The 12,315-nt window shown below is 41.1% G+C and overlaps 1 protein-coding gene and 1 long non-coding RNA gene across 2 annotated transcripts in view; one reads left to right on the top strand and one right to left on the bottom strand.

Moving 5' to 3' along the window:
• Herpud2 (HERPUD family member 2) overlaps positions 1 to 12,315 on the top strand; it is a 127,105-nt gene that overhangs the window by 60,428 nt on the left and 54,362 nt on the right. The gene's annotated exons all lie outside the window — the stretch shown is intronic.
• On the bottom strand, positions 975 to 8,661 carry LOC106009003 (uncharacterized). Its single transcript, XR_015445490.1, has 3 exons — positions 7,729 to 8,661; positions 7,110 to 7,197; positions 975 to 5,022 (listed from the first exon to the last, which is right to left on the bottom strand). It is a non-coding gene; the product is annotated as an uncharacterized LOC106009003 (long non-coding RNA).

Below are 12,315 nucleotides of genomic sequence, written 5' to 3' on the forward strand. Positions count from 1 at the left end.
CCTCACTCCTGTGCCCAGACAGCCACGGTGCCCCCACCAGTCATCCTGATTCCTCAGCCCTGGCTGCCTTTGTCTGCCCCCACCTGTCACTGCACTTAGGGCCCAGATCTCCAGCTTCCCGCTCTCTGCCCCTCTGGCCAGCTCCCTGCTCGCCTCCTGCCACTCCCTGTGCCATGCATGGATGAACCCAAACCCCAAGGTGGCCAGTTGTCCTCACTGCACAGAGTTCCATCCTTTCCCTGACGCTTTGGATGAGGCACTGTTCTTGGTCCCCAGGGACCCTGATCCTGGCTTTCTCCCCTGTGCTCTTTCTTTGAGAATCCTTTCCTCCTTCCTGCTGCTGTGTCCTGCTTTGGGGACACACAGGTATAGTGACACCTCCTGCCTTGCCTGCCCACTTGCCACTGCCTCTCTGGGCCAGGCCAACTCAGCAGGCTCCTGGGCTGGCTCAGATCTGCATAGATGTGCTTGTTTCCACCTGCTCCTCCGCCTTTCACAGTCGTAGCTGGGTTTGGACAGGTTGGCAGTGCTGCCTCTGCTCACACTGCCTCGGGCTTAAGGCAGAAATACCTGCAGCCCTGAGCAGAGGCGACTCCTGAGTGTGGGGAAAGAGTCACGGGAAAGGAAATGGGATGGGAGAATCAGAGTGGAGCACTTAGTAGGTGTAAGAATGCACAGGTGAGAAAAGAACAACGTGGATGTGTCATGTAAGAAAGAGATTGTGAGCCAGGCATGGTGGTGCATGACTGTGATCCCAGCTTTCTGGGAGACTGAGTCAGGAGGATCATAAGTTAGAGCCCAGTGTGGGCAATTTAGTACCTTAGTGAGATCCTGTCTCAAAATAAAATAAAAAAGAGCTGGGAATATAGCTCAATGCAAAGGCTCTGGATTCAATCCCCAGTACTGCAAAAGGAGAGAGAGACAGAGAGAGAGAGAGAGAGAGAGAGAGAGAGAGAGAGAGAGAGAGAGAGAGAGAGAGAATCTACCATTGAGAAAAGAGAAAAAAATGTCATTGACGTGAACTTAGTTCTCACTGACAAAAGCAAAGGCTACCATTTCACCAAGAATTCCAACCAGGTGTATCATGTGGCTGTAGTTAGCTTTTGGCTGTGGGGGAGGAAAGAGACTAAAGAAATACAAAAAGTGGGGCCTGGGCAAAAAATAAAAATAAATAGGGCTGGAGATGGAGCTCAGTGGTAGATTGCTTCTGGGTTCAATTCACTGCCCTGGGAGAGACAGGAAAGAGAAGAAAGTGGGGGGCTGACCATATTGAGAGACTACACCCAACCATGAAATCGGCCTAGGCAGAGCCTTGATGTAGGGCTCGTAGCTGCTCCACACAGTTAACAGATAAAGTGGAGCCACCCATTCTACTTCGTGAAAAAATGTCCTAGAAGAATTAATGAGAATGAACTAAGGAAAAGAAATTCTCCAGTTCTGTAAATATAACCTGTGAACTCCATGGGTGGAGTGGGGTGGGTGGGTAATAAATACATAGACCAGCAAAGGAAACCTATAGCTTTACTGTGATTTTTAACGTAATTTTTTTCATTAAGATTATTGGTACATTTTAGGTATACAATACAGTCACATTCATCATTGGGATCTTATACCTTTACATGATGTATCTTGGTTCTTATTTTTTCCCCATTCCCCTGTCCTCCCTTCACCTCCTCCATCCCTCCCTATTTACAAACACTTTGTTTCCATTTTTTCCTTTTCTTATATTTTTCCTTTCCCCTTCCCCTACCCCTCCCACGTCCCCTACTCCTTTAGACCTTTTCTTCCTATTACGCATTATTAATTATACATTTTGACCCTTATTTACACTTTTAGTTTTTCACACCAGAGAAACTATTCAGTATTTACACGTGTGTCCTAATAATTTCACTTAAGCGTGTGGCCTCAATGTTCACCTATTTAGCTATAAATGTCTCTAGTTTCTCATTCTTTATGACTGAGTAGTACTCCATTTTATAACATCTTCTTTATCCAGTCTCCAGTTGATCGGCACTTGGGCTATTTCCAAGTTTTAGATATTCCAAACTGTGCTGCTATGAACATGGGTGCACATATATCACTGTGCTATGATTCTTTTAATTCTTTGGGGAAGATCCCCAGCAGGGGAATAGCTGGGTCAAATGGGACCTGTAGTCCTAGTTCTTTGAGGTATCTCCATACTGATTTCCACAGTGGTTGCACCAGTCTACACTCCCACCAGCAGTGGAGCAGGGTTCCTCTTTCGCCACAGCCCCGCCAGCATTTGTTATAGGTTGATTTCTTGATAGCAGCCATTCTTCCGGGGTGAGGTGGAATCTCAGGGTTGTTTTCATCTGCATCTCAATTTTATCCCATCCGCAGCAAATGATGTAAGTGGTTCCTAGGAGTGCAGAAGCCATGGAGCAACGTGGTAAAGGTTATGTGACAAGGATGGTTTCCCACGGTGTTTCTTTTGAAATAAGACAATCTAGAGCAACTCCCTTCGCAATCACAATTTCATGGGTTGTTCCTCCGTGAAAAAGAAGGCAGGTGAGGCTGTTCAAAAGCAAATCATTTTTGGGCCGGGGATTTAGCTCAGTGGTTTCACTGCCTGCTGCGCAAGCGCAAGGACCCAAGTTTGATCCCCGTTACCAAAAAAAAAAAAAGCGAATCGTTTTTTTCATAAAAATTTATATCCATAATATATATTTTCACATAAAGTTATGTTTTTCACACAGAGTCATGGTAAGAAAGATATCAGATGCTTGAGCAATCACCAAGATTTATTTTGCCAGTGTTAGCACCAATATCATCTGTATCCCAGATCATACTTTTCCATTTACTTCAGGGCAGATGACAATTTAAGGAAGAGTTCCTGTAGTTGCTTTTGCAGGTGTGGACAGCAGTCAGGACTTGTGTGGAAGGGCGGGGGCGGTCGAGGTGGCAACTCCTGCATTGTTTTGGTTTTTCTTTTGGTACCGGGGATTGAACGCCAGTTCTCGCGCTTGCACAGCAGGCGGCGAAACCACTGAGCTAAATCCCCGGTCCTGCTCCTGCATTGTTATAAGGAACAATATATTTTTAATCACACTCAAGTATTTTCTAGACTAAGCACGGTTTATGTCTATGCTGAGAAATTTGACAACCCTCTAAAATGACTGCTTTTGCCTTAGAAGGGACTGAGGGAGAATTCTGCAGGTTGCAACTTTGATAATAGAGCCCTATCCATGCTAAAAGACCCACGAACATTAAGGGTGACAGCCACGTCCTGTGGGAGTGATTCCCACGCAGCACGCCCACAGGGGCCTCCTTGTGATTCACCTCCTTGCCTGATTTGCCCACAAGACCAATGGCATAATCAGGTGGGGGCTCTCCCCAAGGACTCAGAACTGGATAGATTACAGATGTGAGCAAAATGTGTGGGGAAGGTAAAATCATAACTAGATCCTACATAACGATTCAAACAGCTAAATATGCTCTGTCCTAAACCATGAACACTACGCACTTTCCCTGTGTGAATGGTTTTGATGTAAACTGTTCCCAAAGTCTCGGTGTTCAGAGGTGGGGCTTCCAGGAGGTGACTGGATCATGAGCTCTGTTGTGGTTTAGATCTAGGTGTCCCCCCAAAGCCTCATGGGCTAGGTGGGGCTTTGGGGAGATGACTGGACCATGGAGGTCTGACATCCATCAGTGGATTGGCCCACTGATGAGTTTATAGCTAAATGGGATGTTGGGGAGTGAAGCCTGGTCTGAGGAGGGAGATGGGTCATGGGGTCAGAGCCTGGCAGGGTCTGTCTCTCTCCCTCCTCCCTTGGTTGCTCTCTGCTGCCTGCTGCCATGCCATGAGCAAGCCTCTTCTGCCATGCCCCTCGGCCATCCACACTGTGGACTGAAGTCTTTACACACTGTGAGCCAAAATAAACCTCTCCTCTTTTAGCTTGTGGGTGTTGGGTCCTTTGTCCCAGCAACAAGGAAGTAACTAAGACAGGTTCTAACTTTAGCAGTGGCTGCATCCATTGATGAGACCACAGTCTGGTGTATTGTTGGGAGGTGATGGAAACTTAGGAGGAGTATAATTGAAGGAGTTGGCCCTAGGGTATGATCTTAGGGACTGTATTTTGTCCTGGTCCCTTGCTCACTAGCTCTTTCCCTTTCTCTTTGCCATGAGCTGTGCAGCTTTCCTTCAGGCGTGATATTTCTGTCTCGACACAGGCCTAAAAGCAATGGAGCCAGCTGACCATGGACTGAACATTCTAAAACCATGAGCCAGAATAAACCTTTCCTCCCTTACGTTGTATATGTCAGGTATTTGGTTACAGTGATGCAAAGCTTACTAACACACTTTATCAATGTATTATAATAATAACTTACTTCACATAGAAAGTGAAATTTTGCCTACATATGACTTAAAATAAAATTTCAGCCTTTATTATTTTTATTTCATAGATCATTGAAAACTTGCACCAAGAGTGTCTAGTCCAAATTGATTTTTAGAGAGGAGAAAACAGAGAGATAAGTAAATTAAATAAATTTTCAAGGATAACAGAAGCAAGATGAGACCATAGGACCAGTAAATCCTAGTATGAGATAGATCTCTTCTTATTTATAGCCCACCAGCTTAGCAATACATTCACTGTCCTTCATAACATAGACAATACACTTTGGGAGAATTACTTAAGTATCTCACAACATCTTTAAAAACTATATAATCAGAGGTAGGTGTGGGACTGCACACCTGTAATCCCAGCCCTCAGAAGGCTGAGCAGGAAGATTTTGAGTTCAAGGCCAGCCTGGGCTACATAGCAAGATCCTGTCTCAAAAAAATCAACCCACCAAATAATAGCAACAGCAACAATATAATAAAATCTAAATATATGCTGTTTTTCTTAATCAGTTTCTTCATGGTAAAAAGATGAGATTAATTCATAGCTGTTTCCAAAAGATTGTCTGCAATTCTTCATTTTCTCCACCAGATGGTAAATTTTTTTGTGTGGTCAAACTGTCCAGAGAGGAAGCAAAATATGGGAAAACCGAGCTTCAGGTCTAAATGAAAACAAATGAAAATTGATAGTGAATGTGATAAAATGAATTAATCTTAAAAATATGGTGTTAAGAAAAAGAAGCAAATTGAAGGATACTGTGTAGAGTACAGTGGTATTTTTCTAAAAAGTTGAAACAGTGGGTTAGGGAAGTAGCTCAGGGGTAGGGCTGTACTCAGCATGCAGGATGGCCTGAGTTCAGTGCCCATTCCCAGCCACCCTCCCCCAAAGTTAAAGCCTTCATGGTCTATGTTTTGCTTGGGGACACATATAGATGTGGTCACTCGAAAAAATTCATGCATGCGGAAATAAACATCAAGTTCATGTGGACTGACTTCTAGAGAAGGACTTGGAGAGAGGGCTGGGTGAGGAGACACTAGAGATTTCACTCAGGTCTAAATTATTTTCAAAGTTCTTCAAATGGCCTAAGTAAAGAGCTCTGGAAAATAATGGGAAATATTGTTTGGGTTTTTTTTTGGTACCAGGGATTGAACTCGGGACCTTGCGCTTGTGAGGCAGTCACCGGAACCACTAAGCTAAATCCCTGGCCCAATAATGGGAAATACTGACAGCCTGGCTGGATAACAGTAGTAGCAGGAAGCTCACTGTATTATTCTTTCTGATTTTTGGTATTCTGGAAGCTCTTCATGATTAAAAGAAAAAGAAAAAGAAGTGATGGAGTCAAGTTACAATAGGAGGGAACTGAATGTTTGCAAAAATTGATTAGATATCCAGGAATATTTAAACACATATTTGGGTCCAAATTACTTATTAACATAATTCTATTTATGGATTAAGACTATTATAAATTTAGCCCCATTCAAGGCTTACAGAACCCAAATGCAAGCTGATGTCCCTCGAGGTCCAATCATAGCACAAAATCTCACTAAAAAAAACCCCTTAAGCCGGGCATGGTGGCTCACTCCTGTAATCTCAGCACTTGGGAAGCTGAGGTAAGACGATTGCTGGGAGTTAGAGGCCAGCCTGAACTACACAGGGAGACCCTGTCTCAAGAAAACGAAAACAAAAGCAAAAACAAAACAAAAAAACCCTGAAGTCTGATCTCAGAGCCCTTTGGAAGGGAGGAAGCCTCCTGGTGGGTGTGCCTTTGGGCTCCCACACTGGAAATAACCTTGTTTTTGACCACAGAGCTAGTACTACTGACAAGTGTGATAGTCAGAAAGGGAATCTGATCCACCCTAAGGCCAGATGACAGTTGGCAGCTTCCAGGGCTCTGTAGGTTTATCTTGGTTGGCAGAATGAGATTCACCTTCTCTCTGATCAACACACAGGATTCCTCCTCTCCCCTTCTGCAGAAAACTGTGAATTGCATGGTATTCACTTATTCCCAAACCTCATATCCAAGATCCTGTATCACTTCTTCTTTTTCTCTCTAAATATATTTAAAGCCCTGCATTCCCCAGCTCGTGATGATAGCTCTTCCTGAGAAGGTGAATTTGACATTTAAATTCCAGTTTCTCACTCTGAGTTCTGTCATCGCCACCAAATTCTGTGTTTCATTACTCTATTTATAGTTTGTAGACTCAAAACTATGTTCTCATTCTAATTTCACTGCTATTTAAATTCAGATTCTTTTCATCTGGTTCCACCATTCATTAGTTTCCCAAGCAGATAAATAATCAGTTCCTTTGCCAACATTAAATTAGAGTGAACACTAGTTCAAGTATTCAATTGTATTCATATTTAGGGGTCCTTCAACCTCTGGGCCACTTTAGTAACTTTTAGAATTCCTTTTCTGGGATGGAATGATCCAGGGCTAACATAGAATATTTTTTAAAAATTGACTTTCATTCAAAAATTGTCTACAGGTCCTAGTGAATGAAAGAGGACAGCAAAGACAAGATAAAAAACAGGGATGGAAGACTGCAACAGAAAATAAGAACATAGAAGAAAGTAAGAGCTTTGGAGTACAAAAAACAAATGAAAAGAAGGCAGGATGGAGAAAAATTTATCCCAACAAACTGCAAATTTAGTGGCATCTACAAATATAAATTGAAGCTAAGTTTCTAAATTATATTCAGTTCAAATGTTTATCTCTGGTCCAGAGACCTAGCTTGCAAGACCCCTCACCCAGCCGAGTGTGGTGGCGCAGGCCTGTCATCCCAGCATTCCGGAGGCTGAGGCAGGAGTATCACTGCAAATTCGAGGCCAGCCCTGTCTGAAAAAACAAACAAACAAAAAACCTCTCATCCAGAGCCCAGATCTCCATCTTCATGGGTGGGGTCTCTTTCTGGGATGGAACCCGGCACTCACATTTACCAGGCAAATGCTGCCCAGCCGAACTATATCCCCAAGCCCCCACAGTGATATTCCTTAGATGACTTTTTTTTTTTTTTTTTTTTTTAAAGACAAGGTCTCATTCAGCCTGGGCTTGAACTCACTATGTCACCAGGCTGGCCTCGGACTCACAGTGATCCTCCCGCTTTAGCTGAGATTACAGGAGTGCGCCACCACTCCAGGCCAGACGACATTCCATGCTAGAAGCAATGTAATTTTCTACTTTTCCAAAAGGAGAGCATGCTATCTTCCTGTCCAGTGGTAACTATTCTTGACTTTAGTGGAGTAAGTCCTACAATTTTGAAAATGGCAGCTATGAAAATAGCCAATAGGTCATAAAGAAAAATTGTTCCTGATTAAAAATCTGGAGTAGGAAAACGGGAGGGTAAGAAATCAACAAAGGTTTCCCCACCTCTCCTTGGCGAATCCAATCCATAGCTGTCAAAGGACGCAAAAAAATGTTGCACACGCGGGCAGAACCGTTTCTAAATAAAATGTCCGGCGTGCACAGGCTGCATCCTTCCCAGCCAAGCATTCTGCAATTGAGACTTCTCTCTTCAGAGCTTCGCCTTCCATCAGGGACCAAGCACGGCGTGGAGCAGTCGCACCACCCGGCGGCCGTGAGGCAAACTGCAGCAGGCGCGCTGGGTCGGCTTCCTGTTTCTTACGCGCACATTTCCTCCTGAGCATGCGCACTATTGAAATTTATGGCATAACAGTCACTAGGAATTTACAAATTTAGCCTCACTCTAAAAGATGGAAGAATTTGTGAATAAGAAACATTTAAAAACAGAATGTAAGAAAAATACCATCTGATCTTGCCTGATTTGTTTTAAAAATTATACTTTTTTTTTTTTTAAGGATAGAGGTAGGTTCCTTTTTTAAAGTACAAATTTAGGTTAAGGAAAGAATTCTGTGAGAAGATGAACACTTGAAACGTTACAGTGTTTCCGCTCCACTGAAGTTATCAATAAACAAAATACATTGATAGTTCAAAATGTAAGGGCTATGAAGAGGACATGTTGTTCTTGTAATAAATGTACATTTTATTTTAAAAATCAAAATGAGCTGGGAATGGTGGCACATGCTTGGAATCTCAGGACTCGGGAGGGTAAGGCAGGAGGATCACAAGTTGGAGGCCAGCCTAGGCTACATAGTGAGTTAAAGCCCAGCATGAACTATATAGTGAGATCCTGTTGCAAAACAAAACAAATAAAAAAATAAGGGAGCATGAGAGAGAACTCAGAGAAATAATTCCAAGACTTGCTGCTGAGTAAAAGAATAAATGAACTTGAAAATATTAAAAATAGCTATTTTTCCTTTATCAAAATGGTTTAAAAAAAGTTCATTCAGAAAAATTAGAAACTATAGATAAACAAAAAGAAGTAAAATGCCCACCAAAATCTCACTACTAATACTTTGGTTAATATATTTCCAGAAATTTTTCTTATACAGGGATAATTTTTTTAAGTAAAAAAGAATTTTACTGAATGAATGCTATCTTCTGAATCATGGGTCCCCAAAAGACGCAGGTGATAAAGGCTTGGGCCTCAGCTTAGTGCTGTAGGGAGATGGTGGAGCCTTTAAGAGGTGGGGCCTAGCGGGAGGATTAAGCCCCTGTGGGCGTGGCCTTGGGATGCCACCAGGTTCATACTCCACCACTTACAGCACTGGGCAAACGCTCTCATCATGGCCCCACTGCCTCAGGAAGAAGCAATGGGGCCAGTCAGTGTTGGCTGAAAATCTCCAAAATCATGAGCCAAAATAAACCCTTCCTCTTAATTTGTTTATCTCAGGTATTTTGTTACAATAATGAAGGGCTGTCCATGCACCCAGTTTTGGCAATTTGTTCCGTTAGGTTGTGAATAACTTCTATTTCAGTATAGATTCATCTACTATAATTTTTCTTTATTCTTTTATTGGTACATTTTAGGTATACAATACGTTTACATTTGTCATTGGGTGTTTGTACCTGTACATGATGTATCTTAGTTCTTATTTTTTTCCCCATTACCTGTGCGCCCTTCACCCCCTCCACTCTTCCCTATTCACATAGATTTCGTTTCCATTTTTTTTTCTTTTCTCATAATTTTTCCTTTCCCTTTCCTTTCCCCTTCCCCTCCCACCACCCCTACACCATTGGACCTTTTCCTATTTCAAATTATCAATTATTCATTTTAATCCTTATTTACACTTTCAGTTTCTCACACTAGAGAAACTATTCGGTATTTACATATGTGTGTCCTATTTCACTTAAGAGTAAGGCCTCAATATGCATCCATTTAGCTATAAATGTCTCTAGTTTCTCATTCTTTATGGCTGAATAGTATTCATTTTATTAAAAAACCACATCTTCTTTATCCAGTTTCCAGTTGATAGGCACTTGGGCTGCTTCCAAGTTTTACCTATTACAAACTGTGCCGCTATAAACATAAGGGCACATATATCCCTGTGGTATGATTCTTTTAATTATTTGGGGAAGATACCCAGCAGGGGAATAGCTGGGTCAAATGGACCTCCAGCCCTAGTTCTTTGAGGTATCTCCATACTGATTTCCACAGTGGTTGCACCAGTCTGCACTCCTACCAACAATGGAGAAGGCTTCTTTTCTCCCAACACCCCTGCCAGCATTTGTTATGTGTTGATTTCTTGATAGCAGCCATTCTTTCTGGGGTGAGGTGGAATCTCAGTGTTGTTTTCATCTGCATCTCTCGAATGACCAGTGATGTTGAACATTTTTTCATATGTTTATTTGCTGCTTTTACTTCTTTGTCTGAGAAATGTCTATTCATTTCAGATGTCCATTTTTGAATTGAGTCTTTAAATTTGGGGGGTCTGATTATTTTTTCAATTCTTTATATATTCTAGATAGTAGATCTTTGTTTGAGGTACAGCTGCTAAATTTTTTTTCCCACATTGTAGGTTGTCTCTTAGCTCTGTTGGTGGTTTCTCTTGCAGTGCAGAAGCTTTTTAATATGATGAGATTGCAGTTGTTGATTCTTTCTGCTAGTTCCTGTGCTACTGAGGTTTTGTTCATAAAGTCTTTTCCTATGCCAATGTCTTCAAGAGTTCTACCTAACTTATCTTCCAGCAAGTTTAGTGTTTCTTTCTTAATATTTAGATCTTTAATCTACTTCGATCTTAGTTTAGTGCATGGTGAAAGATAGGGGTCTAGTTTTAATCTTTGGCAAGTTGAAATCCAGTTTTTCCAACACCATTTATTAAAGAGGCTATCTTTCCTACAATGAGGGTGGTTGGCTCCTTTGTCAAAGATGAGGTGACTGAGTATGTCTGGAGTTGTTTTTGCATCTTCTAATCTATTCCACTGATCCTCAGGTCTGTTTCTTTGCCAGTACCATGCTGTTTTTATCACAGTGGCTTTGTAGTATAGTTTTCAAATTGGGGATTGTGATACCCCCAGCCATGTCTCTGTTGCCTAGAATTGCTTTTGCTATTCTAGGTCTCTTCTGGTTCCAAATGAATTTTTGGATTGTTTTCTCTAGTTCTGTGAAGTATATTGTTGGAATTTCAATTGGTATTGCATTCAATCTATATAGCAGTTTTGGAAGTATGGCCATTTTCACTATATTGGTTCTTCCTACCCAGGAACAAGGGATGTCTTTCTATTTTCTTATATCCTCCTCGATCTCCTTTTTCAGAGTGCTGTAGTTTTCATTGTAGAGGTCTTTTGCTTCTTTTGTTAGATTGATTCCTAGATATTTCATTTTTTTGGATGCTATTATAAATGGAATTGTTTCCCTAATTTCTCTCTCAGTGAGTCTGCTATTCGTGTATAAGAAGGCTATTAATTTTTGAGTTTTAAACTTCTATTCAGCTACTCTACTGAATCTGTCAATTAGGTCTAGAAGTGTTTTGGCTGAGTTTTTTGGGTCTTCTATATAGAGTATCATGTCATCTGAAAATAACGACAATTTGACTTCTTCCTTTCCTATCTTTATTCCTTTTATTTCTTTCTCTTTTCTAATTGTTGTGGCTAATGTTTCCAGAACTATATTGAACAGGAGTGGTGATAGTGGTCATCCTTGTCTTGTTCCTGATTTTAGCATGAACGTTTTCAGTTTTTGACCATTTAGTATGATGTTGGCTGTTGGTTTTCCATAAATAGCTTTAATCACATTGAGATAAACACCTTCTATTCCAATTTTTTGTAGCGTTTTTTATCATGAATGGGTGTTGGATTTTGTCAAATGCCTTTTCTGCATCTATTGAGATGATCATATGGTTTTTGTCCTTGACTCTGTTAATATAATGTATTACATTTATTGATTTACAAATATTGAACCATCCTTGCATCTCTGGGATAAATCCGACTTGGTCAGGGTGTATGATCTTCTTGATGACCCTCTGTATTCTGTTCGGCAGTATCTTGTTGAGGATTTTTGCATCTATGTTCATTAGGGAGATTGGCCTGTAGTTCTCTTTTTGGGTTGGGTCTTTCCCTGGTTTTGGAATCAAAGTAACACTTACTTCCAGGAATGAATTTGGAAGCCTTGCTTCCCTTTCAATTTCCTTGATGAGTTTAAACAGTAATGGCAATAGTTCTTCTTTAAATGTCTTGTAGAATTCAGGAGTGAAGCCATCAGGACCTGGGCTTTTCTTTGTTGGTAAATATTTTATTACATTTTGAATTTCACTCATTGTAATTGGGATGTTTAGAATTTCTATATCTTCTTCATTTAACTTTGGCAATTTGTATGTATCTAGGAATCTGTCCATTTCTTCTGTGTTTTCCATTTTATTAGAGTACAGGTTCTCAAAGTAGGTATTGCTGATCCTCTGGATTTCTGCTGGGTCTGTTGTGACTTCCCCTTTTTCATTCTTAATTGCATGGATTTGAGCCTTTTATTTCCTTTTTTGATAAGGTTCGCTAAAGGTGTATTGATTTTATTGATTCTTTTGAAAAACCAACTCTTTGATTCATTAATTTTTTGTATCATTTTTTTAGTCTCCATTGCATTGATTTCTGCTCTCATCTTTA

This window comes from Heterocephalus glaber, unplaced genomic scaffold, assembly GCF_053883595.1.
Source record: "Heterocephalus glaber isolate CG9 unplaced genomic scaffold, H.glaber_assembly_v1.0 deba00001610, whole genome shotgun sequence".
NCBI lineage: Eukaryota > Metazoa > Chordata > Mammalia > Rodentia > Bathyergidae > Heterocephalus > Heterocephalus glaber.